Raw genomic sequence first — 21387 nt, 5'->3', positions numbered from 1 at the left:
AACATCAGCTATCTGAGCAGCTAACCGATCGCTGCAGCTATACATAGTCCATCTGTAAATAGCCCACCCAATCTACCTACCTCATCCCCATACTGTTTTTTATTTACTTTTCTGCTCTTTTGCACACCAGTATCACTACTTACACACCATCATCTGCTCATTTATCACTCCAGTGTTAATCTGCTAAATTGTAATTCTTCGCTACTATGGCCTATTTATTGCCTACCTCCTCATGCCTTTTGCACACACTATATATAGACTTTCTTTTTTTCTAATGTGTCATTGACTTGTTAATTGTGAAATTGGCTTGTTTATTGTTTATTCCATGTTATTCCATGTGTAACTCTGTGTTGTTGTCTGTGTCACACTGCTTTGCTTTATCTTGGCCATGTCGCAGTTGTAAATGAGAACTTGTTCTCAACTAGTCTACCTGGTTAAATAAAGGTGAAATCAAATAAAAAATCAAATATTCAATCTCATGCAACGAAACCAAGATAATGCAATTCCTGTGCCCAGTCCCAAGACAATGTAGTTTCACCAGTTCTTTATATAGCAGTGCTTTGGATAGGGGTCGTTTTTGGGACATGACGAGCTGCAACGTTTTTATTATTTTCCAGTCTTGCAGCGACGCACTTTGGTAAATTAATGTAGATGCACTTTGGCTCAAATGCTGTTGGCCACTGAGTGGTCTGAGCCACATGGGGGAGCCAAGGCCCTATGATTATCAAAAGGACATTGAGTAGTCGAGACCCATAATTTGAGCACGGAAGTGGTCTGGAGTTGAATTCCTACAAGCGTCTCCTGGCACACTAAAAGCTGAAATATACAAGGACAACAGGAGGTCAGGAAAGGGTAAAGGAGAATTAGCCTAGTTAAAGCAAAATATAACTTGTGATCTTTGGGTCACACTTAACATTACAAGTGATGTACATCCCACAGAAAACTTTGACCATGATTTTAAAAATGAAAACCGTCTTTCCCCGTTTTACTCTTTCCCATGTCCTTTCAGTTCAGCTCAATATTTACCCATGGCCATGTTCAATGTTGTGATGTTGCCTCTAGAATTGGAATCTTCCTTCTCTCTCTTTTTGAACTTCTTGGCCTCTTTCTTCTGTTCCCTCTCCTCCCACTCCAGCGGTCCTCCAGCTTCTGCCTCTTCTGTTCAGCCTTCAGCAGCTTTGCCCGGTTCCTTTGATTCTGCTCCACAAGTGTGATGTCATACGTCCCCTTGTACATCATTCTGTCATCTATGTGCTCCTCGTTGTAATAGGTTATCTTAATCCTCTTCTGGTAGCGATCTTTAACCTTTTCGTTCACCCAGCGAATCACCTTCCTTCGCTTGATGTTCTCCTTGGGCTCTTCACTTCCTTCCTCCTCTCTGAGGTCCTTCCCCTCCTCCTCGTTGGCACTTGCCTCCATCTCCTCAGTCTCAGCAATGAGGCTGGAGTACTTACTGCCACTGGACTCAGCTTCTTTCTCCTCCTCCTCTCTCACTAGGAAGGGCTTTGGGTTCCTCTTCATCTGGTCAATGTAGTTCCTGTGTTAGGTTTTGTAGGCCTCAGCCTTGGCCTGGTGTTCAGCGTCCTTAGCCTCCTGGAGGAGCCGCTGCTTGGCCTCTTGGATCTCTTCAAGGGGAATGATCCGTCCCCTGTAGACCACATCTACATCTACACATTTTCACTCATCAAACTCAATGTCCAGTACCTCACATTGGGTCTCGGCAGCAGCCATCGTGGCCTCTGGAGCTTGATTGGGCTCTGGATCTTGGCTGGATTCGAGAGTTGGGTCATTCTGGGTCTGGAGCCAACAGTCAGGTGTGAGCTGGACCTGGGGCCTCGGCTTGTAGACAATGAGCCTAGGCACGTGCACAGGCACAGCAGGCTCCTTCTTCTTCTTCTCATTCTGCGCCTTCTCCAAATACATCTCTTCCAAGGTTTTCTCCCACCTCTGTCATCTTTCCTCTCCAACTATTCTCTCCTCCTCTTTCATCTTCTACTCCCTAAAATCAGATTAGATAAGTCAATTACTTTATTATCCCTATGGGACATTTTTGTGTGCAGATCTGTGCATACATTAAAACACATCATAAATCATAGACAGGGACATATCTAAACAATTATAGCCAATAAATACAAGTCTGGTCTTGTCCAGGTTGGTAAGAGTCTCCAGCTGTCTGAGTCTGTCCAACTCCCTCAATCTATCATCCTGCTGTTTCATGTCCAGGTATGTCTCTCCCTCGGTCATCACAACTGTCTCCCTCCTTCTCAGTCTCTCCTGGTTCAGGGCTTTGGTCCTGATCTCACTCTGTTTCTGTAATTATGAGTTTTACATGCTTTATCAACAATCACCATGCTACAACTACTACTACGGTACAGCTGTACTAATACAACTACTGTACTACTGTACTACTACTACTACTACTACTACTACTACTACTACTACTACTACTACTACTACTACTACTACTACTACTACGGTACAGCTGTACTAATACAACTACTGTACTACTGTACTACTACTACTACTACTACTACTACTACTTCTCCATCTGCTTCTACACCTGCATTGCTTGCTGTTTGGGGTTTTAGGCTGGGTTTCTGTATAGCACTTTGTGACATCGGCTGATGCAAAAAGGGCTTTATAAATACATTTGATTGATTGATTGATTAATTGATACTACTACTACTACTACTACTTCTACTACTACTCAGTGGTGGGAAAAGTACTCAGTTGTCATACTTCAGTAAAAGTAAAGATAGCTTAATAGAATATTAAAGTCACCCAGCAAAATACTACTTGAGTAAAAGTCTAAAAGTATCTGGTTTTAAATGTACTTAAGTAAAGTGGTGGAAAAAGTAGTTTTATCATACTTAAAAGTAAAAAGTAAATGCTATACATCAAATTTTAAATTTCACAATGCCAACAAAAGGACTCTTTGATGCAGCGGAGTGAAAGTGACAAGAAAGAGGGGGTAGAGTGAGAGCGAGAGGGAGAGAAATAAGAGGAAAGGCACAACACATAGCAGTTGTCTTATTCCCATTTAAAGTAGGTTTTCCTGCAGCAGTGAAAAAGAGAGAAGGAGTGCGTGTGTTTGTGTATGTAATTTGGGAACTCTTCCCCCGCCTCCTCTTTGCCTATACGGAGGAGAGGAGGACTCACTGAAAGAGAGAGAGAGAGGGAGATCAGAGGAGATGAGAAGAGTACAGTGGGAGAGGAATCAAAACTCAACAAGGGGAGAAACCCAGACATAACAGAAAAGATACAACAGAGTGAGAGACGCATGAGACAAGTCACACGAAGAGAAGAGATGAGAGGAGACACATCTGATCTGTAGCTGTTTAGCTGAAGCCAAGTGGGAGTAGTGTGTTTTGTTGGACTAGATTTATCTAGGTATCTTTCCGAGCCCACACACATATACTTGTGATTGTGTTTCCTGCAGTTGCCTTCCTCGTGAAGTGTGTGTTGTGCTCAGGACTTTGAGTGTGTGTGAGTGAGAGACCATGTGGCAGTTCGTGACCCTGGTCCTCCTAGGCCACCTGGGGAGCAGTCTGACGGGGGCATGGAGAGCCTCCCAGCCTCGCCTGCAGTTCACCCACTCAGGTAAGACAGAACCCCTCTCTCTCCCATTCACATCCTGCTGTCTCTGTTTTAGTGTGCCTCACGTGCTGTATTTTTGTATAGCTCTCCACTCACTGTGTTGTCTATTTGAATTGTATCATCTAGTTCCTTCTATGTCCCTATAACTGCTTCCCTCATACCATTACATAATAAAGGATCAGCTATGTTTGGAAGAGTATGGCAGTTTTGTGTGAAGATGTGTGTGTATGATTGACAAAGTGCGATTTTGTGTAAAGATGTGTGTCGTTGAGAGTGCTAATTTTTGCTTTAAAGAATGTGTATGATTGTATATTCATCTGTCTTCTAAGAGATTTTTGGTCTGTGCTCAGTGAGTGATATTTGAGCTGCTCCATCTACTCATATCTGATAATGTAACAATAATAAACCCCAGTTGGGAGTGATAGTCTAATCGTAATGGGCTGTACTCACACCATTTAAACACACCCAGACATCACACAGACTATGTGAAGTACAAATAAGAATCAGATTCAAGGCTGAAAAGGACATGGCCAAGAAAGTACAAAAGGAAATTGTGCAGGGAGGAAAGCTAGTATTTCAAAATACTCTCAGGTGGAAATTTTCTCATTAATTTAGTTTAGTCAGACCTAAAGTGGCTCAACACAGAGAGAGATTTTATTTTCTACATTTTTGTTCTGCTGTATTTCAGTGCTTCATCTGGCTGCTTTTGATGATGTGTACTGCCAGATGTGAATTGTGCTTAATACAAGGTGTTTCAAGGTGGTACTGTGGTCCTGTGCGTTACAGGGAGAAAGAGTGTGTGTGATAAAGGAATTGCTGGGTGTCAGAAATGTGTGGGTGTGTGAATGTGTGCATGTGTGCGTCTTTGTCTGGGCGTACATGCGTGCGTGTTTCAATCCGATGCAGACACACAGACAGTGACTCTCAGAGGGAGCACCATGTGCTGGTCATTTCCCTACCTCCGATGTACATCTGATAGCCTGACTGCCTTTTCCTCTGCTCTTCACGGGTCAGGGGCGCCTGATTCCAGATCAGATCCTGGAAGACCACATGTGATGGAGCTGGTTTTTAACCCCACCATGGCTGATTACCCCATCAGCCTGGCTGCCTGGTCCCTCTCTCTCCAACCCTCCTAGCCTTAATGACTAAATTATCCCAGTTATTCAGTCAAACTTCACGTCAGCCAGCCAACACTGGAGTTAAACTGCCTGCCACCCCACTTATAATGACTCAATTATCCCAGTCGCTTGTAGACTCTGGGCCTGATTTCCCAAATGATAAATGACAGCTGGAGATTGGGTTTGTGCCCCCCACACACAAAAGGGACATTTTACTGCTGCAGATTATGTGAAATGTATAGCGGCACATACAAAAGGCTAATGAAGCAATCTCAGTGGTTAAGCCATGTGAAAACCGCACACAAGCGGGTTATAATAGAGTTGGGGTTTGATGATGCTTGCCTTGTCTGGTTTCCTTTACAGTTCACCTGCTCCTCTTGTGACCTGTGATGATGTATTATTTCCCAGTACAGTGATTGGAGAGGCGGCCATGTTTGAAAGTTCTTATAATTTAGATTGATTCACACACAACATACTGACATAGACTGGGAGTCATTTCATCATCTAGATGATGACACATTCTCCTTTCACCTGAGGGGAGAATTTGTACCCCTCTTCCTTGGTAGCACCCTTGACAACGGGAGACAGTGGTTTTGCAGCCTTGAACTAAAGGTGTGCGGTAATACTCAGGCAAGGACTCAGGCAATCTGATTATGATTCATATCTATGTATTCAGAAAGGTGAAAGGGCAAGGTGTCCACTTGTGCCTGGTTGAGTTGTGAAAGAATCCAGATGTCAGGGAGGGTGTGTTTGTCCGTTTCCCAGACATCTCCAGTCCTGCCTTTCTAATTGCACAGTAATTGGTGAAGTGATAACCCCATTTCCACAGGAAATGTGCCCCGGTTTCCTCATCTCTCTAGTGGCGCACCGAACTAAGTCTTCCTCCTGGGAACTGTGAGCCAACAACTCAGCTAAGGGCTCCCCATGTAGAGACACAGACAGCCTAACTCAGACAACACAACACACACACAGACAGACAGACACTCACACCCACACACACACTTTCTCACTACGCACAGGGCTGGTGTATGGGGTGTGTTCATAAAAATAAATACCATAAATACCAATCATTGTAGTAACCCTGTGTTTATAAATGTAGATATTGACTTTAACACTTCAGCATGGTTTTGTGGCACAGTGCAGAAGGTTGAGGGTTCACAGACCACAACGGATGAGCTCACTCTCCCTACCTGGTCATTACACTACGATCAGAACGGCTGCAGACAATGATCAGCTAGGGGAATCTGATTTTCAACATTTTGATGCTATATAATATATAAAAACATATGCCAGAGTTTTCCAGGTCTCTGTGCCAATGCACCACACACAACAATTTTTTATTTTTATTTTTTTATTTCACCTTTATTTAACCAGGTAGGCTAGTTGAGAACAAGTTCTCATTTGCAACTGCGACCTGGCCAAGATAAAGCATAGCAGTGTGAACAGACAACACAGAGTTACACATGGAGTAAACAATAAACAAGTCAATAACATGGTAGAAAAAAGAGAATCTATATACAATGTGTGCAAAAGGCATGAGGTAGGCAATAAATCGAATAATTACAATTTAGCAGATTAACACTGGAGTGATAAATCATCAGATGATCATGTGCAAGAAGAGATACTGGTGTGCAAAAGAGCAGAAAAGTAAATAAATAAAGCAGTATGGGGGTGAGGTAGGTAAATTGGGTGGGTGTTTACAGATGGACTATGTACAGCTGCAGCGATCGGTTAGCTGCTCGGATAGCAGATTTTTAAAGTTGTGAGGGAGATAAAAGTCTCCAACTTCAGAGATTTTTGCAATTCGTTCCAGTCGCAGGCAGCAGAGAACTGGAAGGAAAGGCGTCCAAATGAGGTTTTGGCTTTAGGGATGATCAGTGAGATACACCTGCTGGAGGCGCGTGCTGTGGGTGGGTGTAGCCATCGTGACCAGTGAACTGAGATAAGGCGGCACTTTACCTAGCATAGCCTTGTAGATGACCTGGAGCCAGTGGGTCTGACGACGAACATGTAGCGAGGGCCAGCCGACTAGGGCATACAGGTCGCAGTGGTGGGTCGTATAAGGTGCTTTAGTAACAAAACGAATGGCACTGTGATAAACTGCATCCAGTTTGCTGAGTAGAGTATTGGAAGCTATTTTGTAGATGACATCGCCGAAGTCGAGGATCGGTAGGATAGTCAGTTTTCTAGGGTAAGTTGGCGGCGTGAGTGAAGGAGGCTTTGTTGCGGAATAGAAAGCCGATTCTTGATTTGATTTTGGATTGGAGATGTTTGATATGAGTCTGGAAGGAGAGTTTGCAGTCTAGCCAGACACCTAGGTACTTATAGATGTCCACATATTCTAGGTCGGAGCCGTCCAGGGTGGTGATGCTAGTCGGGCGTGCGGGTGCAGGCAGCGGAACGGTTGAAAAGCATGCATTTGGTTTTACTAGCGTTTAAGAGCAGTTGGAGGCCACGGAAGGAGTGTTGTATGGCATTGAAGCTCGTTTGGAGGTTAGATAGCACAGTGTCCAAGGAAGGGCCGGAAGTATATAGAATGGTGTCGTCTGCGTAGAGGTGGATCAGGGAATCGCCCGCAGCAAGAGCAACATCATTGATGTATACAGAGAAAAGAGTCGCCCGAGAATTGAACCCTGTGGTACCCCCATAGAGACTGCCAGAGGACGGACAACATCCCTCCGATTTGACACACTGAACTCTGTCTGCAAAGTAGTTGGTGAACCAGCAAGGCAGTCATTAGAAAAACCGAGGCTACTGAGTCTGCCGATAAGAATATGGTGATTGACAGAGTCGAAAGCCTGGCCAGGTCGATGAAGACGGCTGCACAGTAATGTCTTTTATCGATGGCGGTTATGATATCGTTTAGTACCTTGAGCGTGGCTGAGGTGCACCCGTGACCGGCTCGGAAACCGGATTGCACAGCGGAGAAGGAACGGTGGATTCGAGATGGTCAGTGATCTGTTTGTTGACTTGGCTTTCGAAGACCTTAGATAGGCAGGGCAGGATGGATATAGGTCTGTAACAGTTTGGGTCCAGGGTGTCTCCCCCTTTGAAGAGGGGGATGACCGCGGCAGCTTTCCAATCCTTGGGATCTCAGATGATACGAAGGAGAGGTTTGAACAGGCTGGTAATAGGGGGTGCGACAATGGCGGCGGACAGTTTCAGAAATAGGGGGCAATAAGCAATGCATAACTGTATACCGATTACTTTGAGCGCTTGTAATCATGGTTTGCGTTTTCAACACCACAATCAAGTAAAGCATGTCACCTATGTGGACGACTTGGGAGAATGATGATCGGCAACAGAAAGCGCTTCAGTATCAGAAGTAAAAATACAGCCAGACTGGCCTGCTACTGTGCCCTTCTATAATCTGTTGAGAGTAGATCCACCACTGATCTCCTCATGATGGGTATAGGGAACATTTGAGTATCATGTAGTAGCCTAAACCTATCGATGTTACATTGAACTGGGTGAATGGAATATGAATGACAGTCATCCAATATTGCTGTAATAGAAATAAAGCCATGCTCATTAAAAAAGAATAGTCCTCCTTCATCTTAAATGGCACCGACCGCCACTGGATCAGCTATATCATATTGCAGAAGAGTGTAGCTTCCATCAATGTAATTTTGTAAATATATACAGTACCAGTCCAAAGTTTGGACACACCTACTCATTCAAGGGTTTTTCTTTATTTTTACTATTTTACTTTGTAGAATAATAGTGAAGACATCAAAACTACGATATAGAATACCCCCCAAATACAGGTGTGCCAAACTTGTAGCGTCATACCCAAGAAGACTCAAGGCTGAAATCGCTGCCAAAGGTGCTTCAACAAAGTACTGAGTAAAGGGGCTGAATACTTACAGTACCAGTCAAAAGTTTGGACACACCTACTCATCAAAGGTTTTTCTTCATTTTTACTTATTTCCTATATTGTAGAATATAAATATGAAATAACACATATGAAATCATGTAGTAACCAAAAAAGTGTTAAACAAATCAAATATATTTTAGATTTTAGATTCTTCAAAGTAGCCACTGTTTGCCTTGATGACAGCTTTGCACACTCTTGGCATTCTCTCAACCAGCTTCATGAGGAATGCTTTCCCAACAGTCTTGAAGGAGTTCCCACATATGTTATTGATTGATTGACTATGACCTTTCAAATCACCCAGCACTCTTCAGCCATTCCTGAACCTGCAACCAAAAACAAGCTGTCCATATGACAGTACCAAAACAAATGATCTAATGATTCTATCTCTTCGCAGCAGAATCTGCAGAGCTGGGATGGTTGTATCCCCCATATATACAACATTCTATTGGTTGCAAGAATTTTATATAATCATTTAAATTGGAAAATTCTAAGTTTTGAATCCGGCCAATCAGCTATTCCTCTATCTTGTGGATTTATATTGAAAATTGGTGCAGATTCGTATGATTTTATGTGTGGTATGATTAATAGTTAGCCTATTGCAGATCTGGACAAACGATCCACCTATCACTATTGTCACTATGAATAGATGACAGGATAGACAGTTGACTGGTAAAGTGTAGTACATAAGGGAAGTACCAAAACACCTTGATAGAGGAGGCGCATGTAAGTAGATGAGGAAATTTGGCTATATGGAATACATTATATAGTAAAATCAGCAAAATGGAGACTATAAATCAAGGAAAAATCACACTACCCTCCCCAAAGCAAAACAAAAGTTTGTCAACCCTCACCTATATTGGACCAGCCCACCCCAGGAAATGTAGAACTGTCCCTCAGTACCAGTCTGAGGAAAAGAGCCAGCTGTCCTAAAAAGGACTCCCACCACAGTGTGTTTGTTTTCACGTTTGTCTCTGTGTGTGTGTCTGTAATTGCTCTTGTCTGTGTGTGTGTGTGTGTGTGTGTGTGTGTGTGTGTGTGCGCGCTCGTTGTGTGCGTGTCTGTGTCTCCTGATGCAGGAATGTTCTTAGCTGTGTCACACGCCATACATTTGCACTAATCACATATACGCCCATCAGTGGCTCCCATGACTGAGGTTCAATAATGTCAGCTGGCTTGGGTTTGTTTGGTGGCTAAAAGCATACGGTCACTCCCGTCCTCCTGGTGCCAAGCTAACTCACGGTCACTCCCGTCCTCCTGGTGCCATGCTAACTCACGGTCACTCCCGTCCTCCTGGTGCCATGCTAACTCACGGTCACTCCCGTCCTCCTGGTGCCAAGCTAACTCACGGCATCCACATCCACACAGGATAAGAGGAAGAGAGGGTGAACGGTATACAGAGACTCGCCCCAGAAATGCCCCAGATACCAGGGGAAGTGTGAGGATTGTAGCATGATGGCATGGGGGCGGAGAGGATGGGGCGAATGGGCGGTGAAAATTTGTCAAACGTTTTCTTTGATTTAGATTGACAGGGTCAAGGATCAACTGACTGGTGGTCAAGGGTCAAGGTCTTAAGGACCTTGCTGTCTCCTTCAGCTTGTCTGAGGACGTCTGCACTCTGAAGTAGAGGTCTTCACGGATCGAACCCGAATACCCGAGACCCAACCTGGGACCAGAACGGCTGATTGACCAGAATGGACCCGACCTCGGCTCTGCATAGCTTATAGCATATTTATTTGATGCTAATAAGGTGAATTTATTGACTTATAGAAGGCATAGCCAACATATAAAGACATATTTCTTCATCAGAAGAGCAACTTGTGTAATGGTCCTGTAATCAACGTACTTTACTCAAAATATACAAAATACAAAGCAATATAGCGAGCCCACAATAACGGACCAATGTACAACGAACAATCACTCACAAGCAAACATGGGGAACAGAGGGTTAAATAATAAACAAGTAATTGGGTGAGTGAAACCAGGTGTGTAAGACAGAGACAAAACAAATGGAAAATGAAAAGTGGATCGGCGGTGGCTAGAAAGTCTGTGACGTCGACTGCCGAACCCCGCCCAAACAAGGAGAGGGACCGACTTCGGCGGAAGTCGTGATAACTTGGCTGACTCTCTTGGGCGTCAGGTCCGGGTCTAGGCCTGGTTGTCGTCGGGTCCATTTGGGTTTGGGTGTGATTGTCCTCCAGTCCGTTCGGGTCCAGGTCCAAAATGTTGGACCTGAGAAGACCTCTACTCTGCTGTCTTTACAAACACGTTGAGTCTACCCGGACTGAAAATAATGTACATAGCTGTTCTGAGTTTAGACACATTCAGAAACAAAAACCCTTCTGTTTGTGATCTCGAATTTTTACTAGATTTTTGGGGATTTTAAACTAAGCCGACTGAATTTAACAATGTACCTTACTAGTTTGTTTATACACATTGGCCTACATTTACAGTTGAGCAGTTAGCACACTAGTGCATGAAGATAATGGACTTACTCCAGTAGATGTGCTGAGTTTTGGTGTTAGCTGGAGGCCAGTCAGTGAAACACTGCCAGTACTAATCCCTCTGAGGGGCTGCTGGTTAGGGCAGGTCTGGAACCCCCACTGGGTCGACACGGTCATTGCTGTCAAGGCAAATGCCCCAGAGGAAGGATCGGCCGAATGGGGTGGGTGGGTGCAGCTGGTGTGTTGGGAGTAAGTCTGTGTGTCTGTGTGTGTGGTGTGTGTATATGTGTGTGTGAGTGTATGTGTGATGTGTGTTGGTGTGGAGACTACATGTCAGTTTCTATAATGGGGATTTGTGCTTGGGAGAGGCAGGAATGTGTTTTCTGTCACCCTGAATAAGAAGCATTCATCATATACTCATAATGATGGGTGCTCTGGCCATTGGTTCTATAGTCCAGTGTGTGTGTATAAGTATGCAGCATATACATACACTGAGTGTACAAAACATTAAGGACACCTGCTCTTTCCATGACAGACTGACCAGGTGAATCCAGGTGAAAGCTATGATCCCTTATTGATGTCACTTGTTAAATCCATTTCAATCAGTGTAGATGAAGGAGAGCAGATGTTTAAGCCTTGAGACAGTTAAGACATGGATTGTCTATGTGTGCCATTCAGAGGGTGAATGGGCAAGACAAAAGATTGAAGTACCTTTGAACGGGGTATGGTAGTTGGTGTCAGGCGCACCGGTTTGTGTCAAGAACTGCAACGCTGCTGGGTTTTCATGCTCGACAGTTTCCAGTGTGTATCAAGAATGGTCCACCACCCAAAGGACATCCAGCCAACTTTTAAAAATGTTATTTCACCTTTATTTAACCAGGTAGGCTAGTTGAGAACAAGTTCTCATTTGCAACAGCGACCTGGCCAAGATAAACGCATAGCAATTCGACACAGACAACAACACAGAGTTACACATGGAATAAACAAAACATAGTCAATAATACAGTAGAACAAAAGAAAACAAAAAGTCTACATACAGTGAGTGCAAATGAGGTAAGATAAAGGAGTTAAGGCAATAAATAGGCCATGGTGGCGAAGTAATTACAATATAGCAATTAAACACTGGAATGGTAGATGTGCAGAAGATGAATGTGCAAGTAGAGATACTGGGGTGCAAAGGAGCAAGATAAATAAATAAATACTGTATGGGGATGAGGTAGGTAGATAGATGGGCTGTTTACAGATGGGCTATGTACAGGTGCAGTGATCTGTGAGCTGCTCTGACAGCTGGAGCTTAAAGCTAGTGAGGGAGATATGAGTCTCCAACTTGACACAACTGTGGGAAGCATTGGCAACAACATGGGCCAGCATCCCTGTGGAACGCTTTCGACACCTTGTAGAGTCCATGCCCTAACTAATTGAGTCTGGAAGGAGTTCTTAATGCTTTGTACACTCAGTGTACAGTATACACTCAATGACCAGTTTATTAGGTACACCACACCGTTCACGAAAATGGTTTGCTCCTACAGACAGTGAGTCACAGTCGTGGCTTGCTATATAAAGCAGGCAGACAGGCATGGAGGCATTCAGTTACTGTTAGAAAACCCAGCCAGTCAGCGGCAGTGCTGTGGTAGGCAACAGCTCGTTGATGGAGAATGACAAGAATCGTACAAGCTAACAGGTGGGCCACAAACAGGCAAATAAGATGGTTATACTCTTATCAAGGAATTTGATGGTGATATTTGGAACGTGTCACTCAACAAGTTTGCCAACAACCAAGAGTGTGTGTGTGCCAGTTTGTCAATCTTACTCTCAGTCCTCCCGATATCTTTAAAATAAATCGCTTGCTACCTCTTTCACCCAATAAATTCAACTGATTCAATGAACTCCAAATGGCACTTTATTTTATTTTTGTATTTTCCCTCAATAACAGACCGTCTGCTCCAAATTAACTCTCCATTTGATTATTTTTTCTCTTTCATGCCTTCTCCACATCGATTTATCCTCTTCTCATTGCTGTGTCGTTTCTTCCACGCTCGTCATCTCTCATTTCTCAGTCTGTCAGTTTCATCACAATGGCATCAGTCTAATCTCACTGTTCCAGTTTTACCACCAGACACTGTCTGTCATTAAGTCTCCATCTTCTCCAAACCCTCCTCCTTCTATCTTCTATCAAACACATATGCGAGCTAAGCTTGAGCTAAGCTTTCCTAAAGGGAAACAGATACTTCTATGTGTTAGGACAGTTAGACGAATGTAAACGAATCCATCCTCAAAATTCCTTCCTATGTGATCTCAAAGCTCATAGACATCTGCTGTATGTTAGTGTAGATCAGTTTGTGTGGGAGAAGTGTGGTTTCACAATAAGAGTAGACTGATAGAAGTGGCGATTGTCATTCTCTGCTAATCGCTACTCTTAGCTATCCAGCTATCGGATCTATCTTGTACAGCCTCTATCATAGCTGTCATTGTATCCCTGTTGTATCACCCACTATTGTCTTATCTGTCTGGAGATGTACTAGTTACTTTTCTCTGGCGGACTTGGACTTTAACTTTGCCCGATAAGAGTGCTTGAGAAATGAATAGATGCATGTGTGATAGATACTGATAGATACAGGGTTTGTGCTGTGTCATATTATGTCTGTTTGCGGAATGGAGTTAGACTTATGCAGAGTCCTAGACACAGAGTACTACAACTCCTATGATTGATGGATGCAGCCTAGTGCCACTCATTAGCTGGTGTACCATCTGAGATATTATAGCTGGTGTGTGACTATGTGTTTTTGATCTCTCTGCCTTTCTATCTGTATATTGTAAACTGTCAATAAATTGTTTGTCCATACTGTCAAGTTGTATTCGTCATTAGATTACAGATGCAGTATAACTGTAATATTTTATTTTGTACCATATTGTGACTGTACCCTCTGCTGTACAGTGTCCATATTAGGACATTGTCGTATTAATCTCTGGATTTTTCTCTCTCTCTCTTTCAGAGCTGGTCCAGAATGGCCGTCTCCTGTCCCTGCCCCTGGCGGCGGGGGACGTGCACTCTCTGCTGCCAGACGAAGATGGCCGCCGTCTGTACGTGGCCATGAAGGACAACCTGCTGTCCACAAGCCTGGACGACATCACACAGAACCCACACATGGTCAGACTGCCTGGCTCTCTAGAGGCTTCTTTCACATAGGGGCTTTTCACACTACAGAGCCCAACCGAGCCTAACCTAACCAAGCTGCACTGAGCTGGTCTAGTGACACATCCACCATAGTTGTTGGAACTTATTTGAAAAAGATGATGTGAAAAGCGATTATTCAAACCACAGTTTGGCTCTGGTCTGCATGATAGTGTGAAAAGGGTAATAGATTCAATACAATCACATGAACACATTCATTCATACAGTACAGCTACACTCACCAGTAAGGAAAAGTGTAACTCAGAAAACCTTGTGAAAGAAAGAAGGGGGTGGATGACTGTCACAGTCAGGGTGTGTTGTCCAGTGTGTATGGCTAATGCAATTTAAGGGATAATTAAGCCCAATTTGATGGTAATGACAATATGGATGGTGATGCCATCTCCAGCTGTCCAGCGTCCTTCCTCTTTCCATCAAGCCCCCTGTGTCTCTCAACCACTCTCTTTCAGACCAACACTCATTCTAATACCCACAGATCCACACACACACTCTGTCCACCTCTCTACTGTATGTAACCATGCCCACTACCAGTCATATCCTAATTTCTCTCCTTTTCCACTTCCTCTCTCTCAGACTCTCATTCTAATACACATAGACACACATTTATACAGGAAGGCTCTCATAGAGTAGCACGTAGTGTATAAGTGAAGGTTTCATTCACCCCTGTTCCCATTTCTGCCTGGCAGGAGCTTGACTGGAGCCATGAGCCCTCTAAAAAAGCTATCCTCTGATCAACCAACCCCTGAGGCATTCCTATTGCCCGAGTCCCTCACCACCAGCCCACATCACTCACACTGACAGAAGAACTGTGTGTGTGTGATCACTCTCTCCAACATTCTATTTATCCATGCCCACTACCAATCATATCCTCCTTTAATTAGATTTTTTTCTCCCTACCATATTCAAACCCCCAGTCCCTTTTCGGTATATTACTAATTGAATTGCATGTTGCACAGGGATTAGTGTAGTTTCTATGCATTTCCATATCTTTGTCCATGTGACAGAGCATAGAAGCATATTTTCAGCTGCCAATGTATAAAACTCCCATCCAAGAAATGTTATTTGTCACAGATGGTTGATTTATATAAGGTTGTTTTTCACAGTGAGAAACATGGTGGTCTCTGATTCTACTCCTCCCTCTGGTATTCACTGATAATGAAAACATCTTTATCTAATCACATGATCTCTGCTACGGCCCCTAAATGACTAACTCAGTGAACATGCTATGGAGGTTAGTCATCTATGGTGGCATCATACCGGCTAATCATGGTGGCATGACAATTATACTGGCACTTCCTCTTTCAGCTCTACTGGCCAGCAAGTCCAGACCGGGTCCAAGAGTGTTTGATGGCTGGAAAGGACCGGGAGGTGAGTGTACCAGTTACATCACACACTTACATCACACACACACACAAGCACACCACACACACACACACACACCACACACACACACACACACACACACACACACACACACACACACACACATCACACACACACGAAAACACATCCACATCCCACACCACACACACACAACACACACATCACACACCACACAACACACACACACACACACAACACACACACACACACACCACACACACACAACATCCACACAACACACACACACACACCCTGTACTAACTTCTAGTTCTCCCCTACATGTTGGAGGTGTGCTAACTTCCTGCTGGTCTGCAGCCCTATCAAGACCAGACCCAACCTATATGTGTGTGGAACGGGAGCCTTCAACCCTCGCTTTGCCTCATCCCCACCCAATGTCTTCCTCAAGGTTAAATCACAACACGGCACCGCGCTCACATAGACATGCCACACACACACACCACATCACACCACAACCACAACGACACACACACACACACACACACACACACACACACACACACACACCAACACACACACACACACACCAACATCACTACACACACGACATCACCCACACGCACCAACACACACACACACCCACATGTGCGAACCTTGGAGTGGTTTTGTTAGAACCACACTTTCTAACTATGCCTATCTCAAGCTTTCACCTGTCTGTCCCTCCTACATCTGTCCTATAGCAATAAATCCTATATTCGGTGGTTTTATCTGACTATAGGTCTAGCTGTCTACCCCTATAGCTGGCGCTATCTGTAGGAACCTTATGTGTACTGTACTGTGACCCCTATACCCTGATACCAGCCGTGTCCTATCTGTCTCTGTGTGTTTACCAGTATTCTTAACAATTCTAGCTAAACTCCCTCCCTCCCTCTCCTCTTTCTCGCCTTTCTTCTTTCACACACTATTTTCCCACCCTACTCTGCGTGCCCCAGTCGTGCTGGTGTCCTGTGTTTCTGAGAGAAGGTACTAAACCCATTAAATGTGTCTGTGTTTCTGAGAGAAGGTACTAAACCCATTAAATGTGTCTGTTGTTCTGAGAGAAGGTACTAAACCTCATTTACAATGTGTCTGTGCTTCTGAGAGAAGTTACTAAACCCATTAAAGGGCTCAACTCCTGAGCAGGAACACGAGGGGAGGCTGTCTGTGAGGCGCCGGCCGGCACTGCCTCCCTCGCATTTTCATTTTACAAAATGTTCACCAAAATATTTACACGCCATTACTACTCTCATTAATGTAATACAAGTCTGGGACAGGTTTCACAGTGCTATACCTGTACACTTATCATGTTGGCAGTGTGTTTGTTTTGTTGTTGTTTGTTTATTGTGTGTGTTGTGTTTGGTTGTGTGGTTGTGTGGGTGTTGTGTCGGCTGCTCGTGCTGCCTGCGTGCGTGCGCGTGCGTGCTGCTTGCGTGCGTGTGTGCGTGTGTGTGTGTGTGTGCTTGCGTGCATGTACACATTGTGTATAATGTGTTTATTCAATTCTGTTTATTTGGCAGTCGGAGCGACAAACTCTGTCATTTGGAGAGACTGAATGTGGGAAGGGAAAGTGTCCATACGATCCACACCAGAAAACAGCCACAGCCATTATTGGTAAGACCACGACAGTATGTGTGAGAAAATGTCTTGTGTGTGAGTAAGTGCACACTAATAACATGACCTGTTTACTKTCCTTGTAGGTGGATGTTGATGATAATGCATGTTTATATGTGCTGTTCCATAGGGTAGGTCTAAATAGTGTGGCGGATAATGTGTTTGTCTGTATTCGTGTACAGATGCCGAGCTGTACGCTGGGATCTCTTCCGACTTCATGAGTCGAGACTCGGCCTTCTTCCGCAACCTGGGCAGTCGTCATGTGATCCGCACTGAGCAGTACGACTCCACCTGGCTTCAGGGTAAGGAACTTGGTCTCAGCGTTCTAGGATTCTGTAGGAACCTCTCTATAGGCTTGATCAAACAATAACAACTAAATCATTTCTCTTCATTCTCTCTTTCACTCTTACTCATCACAACATTTTCCTTTCATTCTCTGTCATTTGTTTTCTTTCTCTTTCATCTCCCTTTCGATCTTTCTCTCTCATTTGTAAACTCTCCCTTCTCTCTATCTCTTTCTCTCAATTCAATTCAATTTAAGGTCTTTATTGGTATGGGAAACATATGTTAACATTGACAAAGCAAGTGAAGTAGATAACAAACAAAAGTGAAATAAACAATAAAAATTAACAGTAAACGTTACACTCACAGAAGTTCCAAAAGAATATAGACATTTCAAATGTCATATTATGTTTATATACAGTGTTGTAACGATGTGCAAATAGTTAAAGTACAAAAGGGAAAGTAAATCAACATAAATATGTGTTCTTCACTGGTTGACCTTGTCTTGTGGCAACAGGTCACACATCTTGCTGCTGTGATGGCACACTGTGGTATTTCATCCAGTAGACATGGGAGTTTATCAAACTGGGTTTGTTTTTTCGAATTCTTTGTGGATCTGTGTAATCTGAGGAAAATATGTTTATCTAATATGGTCATACATTTGGCAGGAGGTTAGGAAGTGCAGCTCAGTTTCCACCTCATTTTGTGGGCATAGCCTGTCTTCTCTTGAGAGCGAGGCGGCCTTTCTCAATACCAAGGCTATGCTCACTAAGTCTGTACATAGTCAAAGCTTTTCTTAAGTTTAGGTCAGTCACAATGGTCAGGTATTCTGCCACTGTGCACTCTCTGTTTAGGGCCAAATAATATTCTAGTTTGCTCTGTTTTTTTGTCTCTCTCTCTCCCGCTTTCCTTCTGTCTAAATTGCAAACTTTCTCTCCCCCTCTCTCTTCGCGCTCCCTCGTCTTCTCTCTCTCTCTCTCTCTCTCTCTCTCTCTCTCTTCCTCTCTCTCTCTGTCAGATGCCCAGTTTGTGAAGGTGGCCTCGATGGCGGAGACTGATAACCCAGAGGATGATAAGGTGTACGTGTTCTTCACTGAGCGGGCTCAGGAGGCAGAGGGGGCTGCTGGGAAGGTGCTGTACTCCCGAGTGGCACGTGTCTGCAAGGTAAGATCTCTACGTGCCTGTGTGTGTCTGCTGGTATTGACGTGTGTGTGTGTGTGTGTTGCCTGTATGTGTGTTTGTTTATATTTTTCCTATCATAGCTGCTGTCTATGTTGATCGTGACATCTGTTCTAATCTGTACAGAATGACATCGGGGGTCAGAGGAGTCTGGTGAACAAGTGGAGCACCTTCCAGAAGGCACGTATAGTCTGCTCCATCCCTGGATCCGACGGGATACAGACTCACTTTGACCAACTACGTGAGTATCAACTATCAACTTTACCTCACTCTTACTTACCAGTGATCACACACATGACCATAAGATTACCGACCATAACCATGAATACAACAAGTCAAACATACAGACAATCATCCTAATGTACAACAGACATACCATATGTCTTCAATAGTATTCAATCTCAATAAGACTGCAGTGGGGGAGGGAGTGAATATTGTACAGACTGTACTGGAGCTGAAACAGCTATGGAAGTGAAGATTCTATGCTTGGCCAACAGAAGGCCCAGTGTTTGATCATGCAGCCAGCATAACTCCACTCCACCCCACCCTGGCTTGTGGTATTCCACTCTGTTACCACGGTGACCAGCAGCCTTGTCCATTTACCCTGCTCTGCCTCTGTAGTACTTCAGCCCTGGTCGCCCAGGCAACTGCTCTGAAGTCTCTTAGTCTCTGTTAGAGAGGATTTAAGAGTCTGGTACTGTCCTTCTGCTGTTTCATCTTCTGTTTTCCATGTGCGTTATGGGGTGATTAGTGTGTGTGTGCATGTGTGTGTCTATGTTTATGTGTGCACTCTGTCATGGGTGGTTATGTAGGCCATGGTGTATCAGTAAGTGATGTGATCAGTAGCTGGCCTCGCTGAGAGCGAGACAGAGAGACAGGACCAGTCCCTTATCACATCTATCTTTGTAAAGACAACCAGACAGTAGAATAAACAACCTGAGCCCTACTTCACCCCCTCCTTCCTTCTCTCTGGGGTTAAACTAAGTCAACTACACACATTATGACACAAACACACACACACTGAGCCCTACTTCACCCCCTCCTTCCTTCTCTCTGGGGTTAAACTAAGTCAACTACACACATTATGACACACACACACACACACTGAGCCCTACTTTTCACCCCCCTCCTTCCCATTCTCTCTGGGGTTTAAACTAAGTTCAACTACACACATTATGACAGACCACACACACAACACACACTGAGCCCTACTTTCACCCCCCCCTTTCCTTCTCTTCTGGGGGTAAACTAAGTCAACTACACACATTATGACACAAAACAACACAACACTGAGCCCTACCTTCACCCCCTCCTTCCTTCTCCACTCTGGGCGTTAAACTAGGTCCAAACTACACACATTATGACACACACATGCACACGCACACAACATGCCACTCACGTACGTACTAACGGCACGCACGCACACACACACACAACCACACACACACACACACACACACACACACACACACACACACAACACACACACACACACACACACACACACACACCACACACAACACCACACACACACACACACACACACACACACACACACACACACACACACACACACACTATGGACACACACCCCTTTCTATTCCAACCAACACGCTCTCAGGCCAGGGCAGTGAGTAGGAGGATGAACATAAACATCCCCACACAACAACCTGCCCCGGGACATATTGCAGCTGAAAAGATCATCAAAGATCATCAGCCCAAGAATGCCGCCGGTGTTTAGTTTACGCCATGCTCCGTCGGCCAGAAACACTACGAATCCCATGAGCGCCTGGTGTGTGTCCGGGTCCCTCATGGTGGAGGAGTGGACACAGTCTGAGTCAGGTTGTTATCTATGCCGGAACTTCAACAGGAATATTTGAGCGAAACTTGTGTCAGCTTTGACAAAAGCCACTATCCTGGCAGGTCATCTCTGTTGTTACAGGTGAAAGGGATCGTTGACAGTGTTGAGTACTCAACCATCAACATTTACTGAATACATTCGTTTCTAATCCTACAGTCAGAATAAAGTGGTTCCAACAGTAGTCTTAGATTGAAAGCTTATGAGAGACATGGTTAGCGAAAGTCTTAGAGTATCAGAGTTTAGTGGAATTTTTATGGATTTAAATATAGCCCACTGGGCACAGACATCAATTCAACGTCTATTCCACGTTGGTTCAACATAATTTCATTGAAACGACGCGGAAACAATGTTGATTCAACCAATGTGTGCCCAGTGGGAGAAACATGTAAACATTTAAAAGGTGTAATTGGTCAGAATCCCATCAACAGAATTCACTGCTATGTTGTTATTATGTTGTTCTTCAGGACTGTCGTACCATGGGTTTGGACCAGGACACAGTAACTATTGGACCACATAGTTTAGGTTTGAACACTTCGGTCCCGAAGCAGAGGACTAAAAGGTCTTGAGTAGTTTGTTTTGGGTTTATAGATTTCAGGGATTTAGAGGAAGTTCCTATGTGTGTGAGTGTGGCCAGGGGGTATGCAAGACAGAACCCACATCCTAGTCCTTAGATAGCCCAACTCTGATGAGGGAAGGGGAGTGAAGAGGAGGGGTGAGGAGTTGAGGAGAAGCGGTCGTTTTTTGGGATAAGGCTGGGAAGGATAGGGGCTGGAGCCTGAGGGGTGCGGGCCAGACAAGGGTATCTACCCTCCAGGAGAACAGATCCCTTTGTTTAGAGGAACTGACACAGG

At 44.3% G+C, this 21387-nt stretch overlaps 1 pseudogene; it reads left to right on the top strand.

Annotated features, from left to right (window-relative positions):
* The first annotated feature begins 3183 nt into the window (after positions 1-3183).
* The window catches only part of LOC111976889 (semaphorin-3ab-like), a 34630-nt pseudogene continuing 16426 nt past the window's right edge, over positions 3184-21387 (top strand).

This window comes from Salvelinus sp. IW2-2015, linkage group LG17 (assembly GCF_002910315.2).
Source record: "Salvelinus sp. IW2-2015 linkage group LG17, ASM291031v2, whole genome shotgun sequence".
NCBI classification, from domain to species: domain Eukaryota; kingdom Metazoa; phylum Chordata; class Actinopteri; order Salmoniformes; family Salmonidae; genus Salvelinus; species Salvelinus sp. IW2-2015.
The sequence above is the reverse complement of the archived record's forward strand: the minus strand, read 5'-3'. Positions and strand labels throughout refer to the sequence as shown.